The sequence below is a fragment of the Monodon monoceros genome, unplaced genomic scaffold (assembly GCF_005190385.1).
Source record: "Monodon monoceros isolate NGI ecotype Baffin Bay Population unplaced genomic scaffold, NGI_Narwhal_1 Super_Scaffold_4, whole genome shotgun sequence".
Taxonomy (NCBI): domain Eukaryota; kingdom Metazoa; phylum Chordata; class Mammalia; order Artiodactyla; family Monodontidae; genus Monodon; species Monodon monoceros.
In genome coordinates, this window is record NW_021703781.1 from 22,842,212 (window position 1) to 22,854,416 (window position 12,205).

The 12,205-nt window shown below is 38.0% G+C and overlaps 1 protein-coding gene across 1 annotated transcript in view; it reads right to left on the bottom strand.

The window, feature by feature from the left end:
* The window catches only part of MICU1 (mitochondrial calcium uptake 1), a 230,222-nt gene extending 218,166 nt beyond the window's left edge, over window positions 1–12,056 (bottom strand). Inside the window, exon 1 of the mRNA XM_029245049.1 lies at window positions 11,933–12,056. The gene's annotated coding sequence lies outside the window, so the exon portion shown is untranslated. The remainder of the gene's footprint in view (window positions 1–11,932) is intronic.
* Window positions 12,057–12,205: the final 149 nt, after the last annotated feature.

Genomic DNA, 12,205 nt, shown 5'->3' on the forward strand with positions numbered 1-12,205 from the left:
AACCTACAAAGAGGGAACCAAGAAACTATATACCCAGACCTCACTCTCCTCCCATCCGCTGCCACTGGCCAAACCCTACTGGATACCAGAGCGAATGGAGCTAGTAGCATGTAGTCCATAAAGGTCAGCTTCTTGGAGCACAAGCAGGATGGAGAAGGGTAAAAAGTGAATACAGAAGCTTCCCTGGCGGTCCAGTGATTAAGACTACACGCTTCCACTGCAGGGGGAATGGGTTCGATCCCTGGTCAGGGAACTAAGATCCCCACATGCCGCAGCACAGCCAAAAACAAAAAAAGTGAATATAGAGGAGGCAAATGAAGACTATCGAGCACAATATGACATACTGCTTTCCTTCACATTTCTATTTTATTATACAAAAGGAGGAATTATAATCAACATATTTTTCAGTACAAAGAAGTTGTTCCTGTTGCCACAAAAAGTAGGGAAGTGAATAGGTTAAAAAGAGAAAGGTTTTTTGTTGTTATTTAAAAAGAAAAGGAACGTACACATTTTTGACAAGAGGATTCAGTACACAGTCTGCCGCAATACCCTTACAAACACAGAGATAAAATATGAAGAAAGAAAAAGGAACAATATACCAGAATATTAGAGCTAAAAGAGACCTTAGAAATTTTCAAATTTTCAGTACAAAAGGTAACAGGCCAGAGAGGATGATTCTTCAAGAAACGTCATCAAAATCATAAAGCTACTTAGCAGCAAAGTTGGAAACAGAAACTAGGTCTGTAACTCCCATAACTCCTTGTCTAATTCTCTTCTCATCATACTTATACTATAGAAATAAAGCTGGAAATGCTTCATATTGGGAAAATTAACTAGCAAACAAGTTAAAAAACAATAAGCACCACCAAGACTCATAGGTTAGAATGCTTCTTATAGTAGTAGAACCCTAGGTTTCCCACAATAACAATATTCTGCCCTCTACCCTCTTAACCAAAAAATGACACTTTGTGAATCTTAATACAGTACACATAGTACCTAGAAGTTGAACAGAGACTTAACCTGAGCTTAAAGAAAATATGCAGTCAGGAAAGAAATTATCAATGAGTTGAGAGCCATTTTCCTATAGAGCATGAAATTAAAACCTCTGGGTTAAATAAGTAATGGGAGTAATCTAAAGCTTTGACAATTGAATTGCTCCTTCAAAAGCTAGGCTATATATGAAGAATGCATACTCCATTGGTCAGGATGAACACAAAAATCACTGCCTAAAAAGGACACTAATTACATACTTAGTTAAAAAAAAAAAGAGTAAAAATGGAGTATCTGGAAGACAAAACCCAAAAAATCAATTATAAAGAGAAACTAATGGAAAAAAAAAGGAGAGAGAAACTAAGTGTTAAGGATTAAATTATTTATAAAAGTAAAAGCAAATTAAAAATGGCTTCTTTTGGGACATCCCTGGTGGCGCAGTGGTTAAAATCTGCCTGCCAATGCAGGTGACACAAGATCGATCCCAGGCCCACGGAGATCCCATATGCTGCGGAGCAACTAAGCCCATGTGCCACAACTACTGAGCCTGCACTCTAGAGCCCGTGTGCCACAACTACTGAAGCCCGTGCACCCTAGTGCCCACCTGTTACAACTACTGAGCCCGCATGCTGCAACTACTGAAGCCTGTGCGCCTAGAGCCTGTGCTCCGCAACAAGAGAAGCCACCGAAATGAGAAGCCCACGCGCTGCAATGAAGGGCAGCCCCAACTCATTGCAACTAGAGAAAGCCCGCGCACAGCAACGAAGACCCAAAGCCAAAAAACAAAAAAAGGCTTCTTTTCCAGAAAAGAAAGCTATTAACGGGGCTTCCCTGGTGGTGCAGTGGTTAAGAATCCGCCTGCCAATGCATGGGACATGGGTTCGAGCCCTGGTCCGGGAGGATCCCACATGCCACGGAGCAACTAAGCCCCTGTGCCACAACTACTGAGCCTGCACTCTAGAGCCTGTGAGCCACAACTACTGAAGCCCGCACGCCTAGAGCCTATGTTCTGAGACAAGAGAAGCCACTGCAATGAGAAGCCCACGCGCCACAACGAAGAGTAGCCCTCATCGCCACAACTAGAGAAAGCCTGTGCGCAGCAACAAAGACCCAACTCAGCCCTAAATAAATAAATAAAATTTTTTAAAAAGAAAGATATTAACATCAAACCTTTATAGTTCATTTAAAAACTTTCAAACGCTCAGAAAATTTCAAAGAATACTATTATGAACACCACATGTACATTACCTAGATTGAACAATTAACATTTCACCTATTTGCTTCATCTATCTATGTCTATCAGGCTATTTTTAAGGCAGACAACTTCAAAGTTACAGACATTAAAACACTTTAAATATTTCAATAATATTTTCCTACATAACTACAATACCATTATCACACTTATTCAAATTAATTGCAATTTCCTAATATCTTCTAATAGTAGTACGTATTCAAATTTCCACAAAATATATAGCTGATTTTTCAAACTAGGATCCACACAAAAATCATGTATTATCTTTGGTTTTGTTTCTCCAATCTCTCTAATGTAGGACAGTTCCTTCATATACAACCTTTTTCTCCCCTGACCACCCTAATCTTATTTTATTAGCTATACATAACATAAAATTTACCACACCCAGTAGAATGACTATTATATGTTTGTTTGTTTATTCATTATATGAAAGTGGAATCCTTAAGAAAAAAAACAAAAAAAGAAAATGGAATCCTTGTGCACTGCTAATGGGAATGCAAGGTGGTGCAGCCACTACAAAAAACAGTACGGCAATTCCTCAAAAAATTAAACACAGAATTACCATATGATCCAGCAATTCCACTCTGGGGTATATACCCAAAAGAACTGAAAGCAGGGACTTGAACAGGTATTTGTACACCCATGCTTATAGCAGCACTATTCATAGTAGCCAAATGGTGAAAGCAACACAAGTGTCCATCAACATGAATGGATAAACAAAATGTGGTTTATAAACACAATGGAATATTACTCAGCCATAAAAAGGAAGGAAATCCTGACACATGCTCCAACATGTATGAATCTTGATGACATTACGCTAAGTGAAATAAATCAGTCACAAAAAGATAAACACTGTATGATTCTGCTTAGATGAGGCACCTAGAGTAGTCAAAATCACAGAGACAGAAAGTAGAATTGTGGTTGCCAGGGACTGGAAGGAGGGGTATTGGAGAGTTATTTAATGGATGCAGCAATTCACTTCTACATGATGAAAATAGCTCTTGAGATGGATGATAGTGATGGTTTCACAAGAATCTGAATGTACTTAATACCACTGAAGTGTACACTTAAAAAATGGTTAAGATGGGGCTTCCCTGGTGGCGCAGGAGTTGGGAGTCCGCCTGCCAATGCAGGGGACGCGGGTTCGTGCCCCGTTCTGCGAGGATCCCACATGCCGCGGAGCGGCTGGGCCCGTGGGCCATGGCCGCTGGGCCTGCGCGTCCAGAGCCTGTGCTCTGTGACGGGAGAGGCCACAACAGTGAGAGGCCCGCGTACCGCAAAAAAAAAAAAAAAAGGTTAAGATGGTAAATTTTATATTATGTGTATTATACCACAATTTTTAAAACTGAAGAAAAAGGAAGGAAATTCTGATACATCATACAACATGCATGAACCTTAAAGACTTACATTAAGTGAAACAAGCCAATCACAAAAAGACAAATAGTATACGATTCCACATATATGACAAACCTACAGTAGTGAAATTCAAAGAAACAGAAAGTAGTATGGTGATGCCAGAGGCTGAGGGGAGAAGGAAGTAGAGTTATTGTTTAATGGGTATAGTTTCCTGTTTGGGAAGAAGAAAAAATTCCAGAAATGAATGGTGGTGATAATTGTACAACAATGCAAATACACTTTATGCCTGCCAATTGTATACTTTTAAATGTTTTTTTAAAATGGTAATTTTTTTAAAATATACATGAAATTTACCATTTTAACCATTTTAAAGCTTATATTAAGTATATTCACCACACTGTGCAATCACAGCACAACCCTAATTTTTTAACAGAACAGGACATCTATATTGCATTTCTCAAATTCTGTATTTATCTAATTGCTTCCTTGTAGAATGGTTTAAATATTTCTCTAGCCCCTTTATTTCCTGTAAACTGGAAGTTACATCTTAAGTTTTCTTCTCCCATGTCTAATCTGCCATTAATAACATCAAGTGTATCTTTCATCTCAGACACTGTAGTTTCCATCTCTGGAGGTTCAGTTGGGTCTTTTTCATATCTTCCGTGTTTCTATTTAAACATTCAATCTTTCTTCTAGCTTCCTGACCATACAGAATACAGTTTTAAAAAACTGTTTTACCATCCCTCTCCACTAATTCTATCACCTGTGTCCTTCTGTTTCAGTTTTCATTATTTTTCTTGTCATTATGAGTCATATTTTCCTGCTCCTTTGCATGCCTAGTAATTTCTGATTGGATGCCAGACACTGTGAATTTTACCTTTTTGGGTGCTGGATATTTTTGTATTCCTGAATCTATTCTTGAGCTTAGCTCTAGGACATGAATACGTTACTTGGAAACAGTTTGACTGTTTCAGGTCTTGCTTTTAAGTTTTTTGGCTGGGTCAGAGCAGTGTTTAGTTTAAGACTAATTTACCCCACTGTGGTTTGGCTTTCTGTAGCTTGTTACCAACAATTAACCTTGATCCAAGAATATTAAATGCAAAATTCCAGAAATAAACAATTCATAAGTTTTAAACTATGTGCTATTCTGAGTAGCCTGATGAAATCTCACACTGTCCCACTCCATGCCCCGTCCCCTGTCCCGCCTGCCCCCCGTATGAATCGTCCCTTTGTCCATCATATTCATGCTTAATATGCTACTCACCAGTTAGTATATACAGGCTTTGGCACTCCCCAGTTTCAGGCATCCACTGGGGGTCTTCGAATGTATCACCCACAGATAAGGGGAGACTACTGTACTCCACCTGGTGACCTGTTAAAATATATTCCACTCTGGCTGGTAGGAAAAAACACTATCCCTGCCTTTGTTCGCTCTTTTCAGGTAGTTCTTTTCCTAGCCTCGGGTAGTTTCCTCACATGTAGTCACTGATCAATTCTCAGCTGAATACATGAGGGTTCTCCCTCCTTCTGGCTCTCTCATCTCTAGCATTCTGCCCAGCAAACTCCAGCTGTCTTGGCCTCCCCAGACTCTCTCAATTCAGGAAGACCACTGTGCTCTGCCTGGGTTTGCCCTCCCTACTCTGCAGCTGGGAAATGCTCTCCAGGCAGCAAGCCAGAACAATCACAGAGCTCACCTCGTTTGTTTCCCATCTCTCAGGGATCACTGTCCTTTGCTGCACAATGTCCAAAATCCAGGAAACAACTGTTCTGTATATTTTGTCTCCCCTTTTAGCGGCTCCAGGTGGGAGGGTAAATATGGTCCCTGTTATTCCTTCTTCACAGGAAATGGAAGTTAAGATCAATTTTTCTGTCCCTTTTATTCCTCATTGTCTTTGTAAATTATTTTAAAGCAACTCTCAGACATGGTATCATTTCACTGCTATATAGTTTAGTATGCCTCTCCAAAAATATCGACTTTCTTTTTAGATAAACATGTCACTGTTATACTTAACAAATTTAACAATAATTCCCTGGTATCATCTAATGTCCAATATTCCAATTTCCCCAACTTTTCAAAAAATTCTTTTGCTTGTAAACAACTGGTTGTTCAAATTCTCTTTAATGCTAGCATCTAATGAACACTACTCTGTGAGGGATACTATGCTAAATGTTTGATATCCATTACCTTATTTAATCTCAATAACCCTGAGCTAAGTATTATTATCACTTCTATTTTAATGAGAAGGACACCAAAGCTCAACACTTTTAAGAAATTTGCCAGTGGATGGCAGGGGAGGGTTTCTCTGATCCCAAGGCCATTGCTCTTAACCATTATGCTTCATTACCATCTCAGGAATTATTAGGATAGAAAGTCAGATGATATCAATGCTTAAGTTGATAATGAAATTCTGAAACAACTTAATTTAAATGTTATCATAGATCAAAGACCCAAGAAAATTAGCAATGCTTCTTTATTTGAAATGCATTACAATAGAATCTACTTGATCATTTTTAAAAATACAATTTCCAAATCTAAAAGTAAGTTTTATTTGAACAAGGAACATGATTGAAATACAAATTAACTATCATCTGAAACTAGCAAATGTAGATATAAGTGTATTTATAATAATCCACAACAATTCTGTCAAATAGAATGTGTTGGGATGATAGAAATGTTTCATATCTGCACTGTTCAATACAGTAACCACTAAAACAACCCAATCAAAAAATGAGAGGAAGACCTAAATAGACATTTCTCCAAAGAAGACATACACATGGCCAAGAGGCACATGAAAAGATGCTCAACATCGCTAATTATTAAAGAAATGCAAATCAAAACTATAATGAGGTATCACCTCACACCTGTCAGAATGGCCATCATCAAAAAATCTGCAAACAATAAATGCTGGAGAGGGCGTGGAGAAAAGGGAACCCTCTTGCACTGTTGGTGGGAATGTAAATTCATACAGCCACTATGGAGCACAGTATGGAGGTTCCTTGAAAAACTAAAAATAGAATTACCATATGATCCAGCAATCCCACTACTGGGCATATACCCAGAGAAAACCATAACTCAAAAAGACACATGCACCCCAATGTTCACTGCAGCACTATTTACAATAGCCAGGTCATTGTAGCAACCTAAATGCCCATCGACAGACAAATGGATAAAGAAGATGTGGTACATATATACAATGGAATATTACTCAGCCATAAAAAGGAACGAAATTGGGTCATTTGTAGAGATGTGGATGGACCTAGAGACCGTCATACAGAGTAAGTCAGAAAGAGAAAAACAAATATTGTATAGTAACACATATATGTGGAATCTACAAGAATGGTACAGATGAACCTGTTTGCAAGGCAGAAACAGAGACACAGACGTAGAGAACAAACGTATGGACCCCAAGGTGGGGATGGGGCGGTGGGATGAATTGGGAGATTGGGATTGACATATATACACTAACTAATATGTATAAAATAGATAACTAATGAGAACCTGTTGTATAGCACAGGGAACTCTACTTCACTTCACTATACAGTAGAAACTAACACAACATTGTAAAACAACCATACCCCAATTACCTAAAGTCACCATAAATTCTGATATGAACTTCCAAGGTGCTCAATGCTTAGCTTCCCTTGTATAGTGAAGGAACAGGCTATCTTCCACTTACTGAGCTTTACTGAGCTAAGAGTTTGTGTAAAATTCACTCAATACATTCCCTCAGCCTGACAGTTATACTTGGAGGAGGCAATCTTTACTTTTTATGTTTTTTTAATTGAAGTATAGTTAATTTACAATGTTGTGTTAGTTTCAAGTATACAGCAAAGTAATTCAGTTATACACACATATATGTGTGTGTGTGTGTCTATATATATATATGTATTCTTTTTCAGATTCTTTTCCACTTTAGGTTATTACAAGATATTGAGTATAGTTTCCTGTGCTATATAGTATGTCCTTGTTGTTTACCTATTTTATATATTGTAGTGTATATATGTTAATTCCAAACGCCTAATTTATCTCTCCCCTGCCCCAGCCCCACTATCCCCTTTGATAACCATAAGTTTGTTTTCTATGTCTGTGAGTCTGTTTCTGTTTTGTAAATAAGTTCATTTGTATCATTTTTCAGATTCCACATATAAGTGATATCATATGTTTGACTTTCTCTGTCTGACTTACTTCACTTAATATGATAGTCTCTAGGTCCATCCATGTTGCTACAAATGGCATTATTTCATTCTTTTTTATGGCTGAGTAATATTCTGTTGTATATGTGTACCACATCTTCTTTACCCATTCATCTGTCAATGAACATTTAGGTTGTTTCCACGTCTTAGCTATCGTAAATGGTGCTGCTGTCAACACTGGGGCGCATGTATCTTTTCCAATTAGAGTTTTCATCGTTTCCAGATACACGGCCAGGAGTGGGTTGCAAGATCATATGGTAACTCTATTTTTAGTTTTTTAAGGAACCTCCACACTGTTCTCCATAGTGGCTGCACCAGTTTACACTCCCACCAACAGTGTAGGAGGGTTCATTTTTTTCTACACACCCTCTCCAGCATTTATTATTTGTAGATTTTTTGACGATGGACATTCTGACTGGTGTGAGGTGATACCTCATTGTAGTTTTCATTTGCATTTCTTTAATACTTAGTGATATTGAGCAGCTTTTCATGTGCCTGTTGGCCATCTGGATGTTTTCTTTGGAGAAATGTCTATTTAGGTCTTCTGTCCATTTTTTTGACTGGGTTGTATTCTTTATATATATCAAGCTGTGTGAGCTTAAGCAATCTTTAAAAACTTAGGCAGTCTGCTAATAATTATGTAGTTTAAACAAAGTTTTCTCATTTATTGCTATATCTGCAATATAGAATTTTAAAACCTGCTAAAATCAAGACAAACTGAATAAAGAACCATCTTGCTAATTCTGCAGACACCTATACATTTTAAACTCTCTGGGGCTAAGCATTCTGAAATTGGGAAAATAAACTCTTCTAGGCATTTTTTGTCATTGCTATTATTAACAATTACATTTAATGAGAATCTACTACATCCTAGGCACTTGGCATATGTTAATTAATCCTTACAAGACCCTTATGAGATAGGTATTATCATCTCCATTTGTAAATGAAATAATCTCAAGTTCAGAAAGATTAAGTAATTTGCTCAACATCAAGAAGTGATGGAGTTGAGTTTTAGAATATAGACCTGCCTGTCTAAACTAAAGCCTGTTAGCCAATGTTAGCCACCAATGTTAGCAATTAAAGTTCAAATGTCCATTGAATCGAGCTACTAACATCTTTTAAATGAAAACAAGAGTAAACAATATGTTGCTTCTATTATATTTTCTCTTAAAATATAATGAATTGTCAGAATAATCCATAAAGATATAAAACCAGACATTAATGTTAACTGTAGATTTAAAGTTAACACCCAGTGACAACAATTAGCGACAATTATCTTTTATATTTTATACAATGCTCAAAATGAAGTCGTTTCTATGCAGATTTTTGAACACGGAATAATTAAAAGAATCAGCATGTAATCATATTTACTATATACACTTAAATATTTAAAACACTTTTATTTACCATTTATAAACTACAGTTCATATAATCAAGTTCACCCACAGTACAAAAAATACTTACCAATAATCAATTTTAACAAGCTGGCCAAATATACAATATATTTAAAGTTAGAAAACCTGAATACTCCAGAGCATGTGTACTTATACATGTAATAACAATACAAATAGGTGCAAAGAGTTTAAATTTCAAGTTTTATAAATTAATAAAATAATACACATTAAAAAAGGAAAAATCAACATGTAAATTTTAAAATACAATTAATTTATACTGGTAAAGGAAAGAAATTAATTTTTTTAAATATATGTAAAATTATTTTAGTGAACATCTGCTGTTTATGTCTGCCCAGCAATCTTTCTGCCTTCTCCAGGAAATGATACCTCAATTTTCCTTTAGGAACTGTATGTCACCTACCCTTAATTCATGTGGTTTGAAAATGTATCCCCTTCCACCCCACTCCAGGGTGGGAATAAGATCCAATCCTGGCCACACAAAGCATTCCATCTGTCTGGGCACAGAGATTGCCTCTAAGATGGGTAATGACCCAAGTCAGGCCAAGGAGACTCCCACACAGTAGTTTGGTGTTATCATAGAGAAAGGGAAATCTCTCTTCTGGAGTTTCTGAGGTTGTAGGATGTAAGCCTAATACTATTAGTACCATTTTCCCCAGGGACTCTGACTCCAGGCTCTACTTTTCCACACTGATTCCCAAAATGCAAGGGGAACTAGTGGTTACCTGGTGGCAGGGAAAAGATAAATTAGGATTTCAACTTTGTGTCATACTTTCTACAATGTTTTTATTTTTCAAAAATAAGCACATATTATTTTTATAATAGGAAATATAAAACATTTAAAAACACTACCCCTGTGTTTTCTTCTCAAATATGCTGAGATATCAATATTTCATGTCTTAAAAGCATTAATAATTTTCTCATAATTTACCAAAGTGAGTAAACATCTACTTAAAAAGAATCAGCTTTTTCCCTTGGCACGAAATCAAGCTATTTTCATTTTGAGTGGGGGGAAAAAAGCTGTGAGTAAACTTTTTTTAAAAATTGGCTCTCTTTTAAAGGAAATAGTAAAAAAACTCTACTCCTTACGGAAAAAAAAAATGGTAAACATTCAGCAATTGCGCAGCCATTGTAAAAATTGCTCAAGAGGGAAAACTAAAGATTGAAAGTGGCCAAATTAGGTATAATAACTTTATCACTTTTGTCCTATTAATTCTGAATAATATAAAATCTTAAGTGTCAGTTAAATCTTTCAGTTATAATTATTTTACATAATATTGCATTAAGGGACAAATTACATACCATTGTTAAATACAGGAAAGTCACTCTCAAAATGCACCTCTTGGAAATGTTAAAAAGTCTACTGAATATAGTAAATGTTCTATAGATTATAAATGAAGATAGCAATACACTCTTTTGTTCTCTTGCTCTTATTAGTTTCTATCACTCTTTCCTTTTCTCCCCAGGCACAAAACCAACTCCTGAATCTTTCCTTTTTGTTAGCATTACTTTGTGTCTTATAATCCTCAGTAAGGACATTTAGAGCAGCTGGAGGCCAGAGCCACCTTCTCACAAACAAGTGGCAGTGGGTTCTAAAAAATTTTTAGAATAAGGCAATATTTAACAAGCTCAATACCTTACCCAACGCTAGGAAGATAACGGGTGGTCGAACTGGCCAACACCTGTCTCAAGATGCTGACATTTTATTAATCTGTCATACAGTTTAATAAACCTAAACTCTCCTACAGCTATCAACCCCAAACTGCTTCACTCCTTTCTACTGCTAGATCACTTGCACATGTAACTCAAAGGAATACTTTAACATAAACAAAGGTATACCCAAGAAACTGCCCCCAAACCGATAGACACATCTATTGATACTTAAAAACAGAAATAAAATAGGACTTTCCAGGTACCACAAGGAAAATAAAGTATTTTACTCTAGTCCCTTAACTATAATATGGTTATTCTACTTATATTTACAAATATCTACAATACTTTTTAGGCATCTGAAAGAGAAGATAAAGAAACCATAAACCATAACATAACAGAGATCGCAACCTAAAGAACAGTTCGTTTTAAACTCTTTTCCCAACAGTCACACTGAGTCAATAACGCCCGGCTCATTCTCAAAGCATCGTATTGTGGGCCAGGACAGTATGGTGAGAAGGAAACTCGACAGAGAATGAAAACTGGTTACGGCACTGGGAAAGAAAAAAACTGAACAGTCCAAGAAGCCTGCACTTTGTTATGTTCTTTCAGGTCCCAGTGATTTTTCCACTTCTTTCTTCGTTTCAAAGATTAATACTTCCCCCATAAGAGATCTAACTGTAAACTCCGCACCCACTTCCAACCACATCCACAAATCCCAAGGATGTGTCCCTGGTCACCCGTGAGAAGAGGGACGTCGACGCTCAAGTGAACCCTGAGGTTGGGAACTCGGTAGTAGAAGTTCTCCTGGGACAGGGAGAAGGGAATGGGTGAGGTTTAGGAAAGCTGAGGAAGGGAAGCAGGCAGGACTAAGGACTGCTCTCAAACCCCTAAACTGAGCACATCAGGGAGAGACAGCTATCCCGCTCGACCAGAGAAGTCGCCTGACCCCACAGCAGACAAACAGCCGGAAACAGCCAGCCCCGGAGGTCAAGTCCCTAAAGCCGTTTCGCATTCCCTTCCCTTTCGTCATTCCTAAAAGGCTGTCTCCTCATACCCTTCAGAGTCCAGGACTTACCCGTCCACGCTGAAGCTCCAGCTGCTTCTCCGTCAAAGCCGCCCACCTCTGAAAACCATAGAGACGAAGAAACAGGCGAGACCAGCCTCCAGCTCCACCGCCCATCCTCACGTGACTCTCCTAGCCGCTGAGCCTGTCGGGATCGTGGTGAAATGCGTGTGGGAGGGGCACGGAGGAAAAGGAGTGGGGAGAGCCCAGGGAAGCAACCGGCCCCTCCCCGGCCTCGGGACCCGCCCCGGCCTCGGGACCCGCCCCGGCCTCGGGACCCGCCCC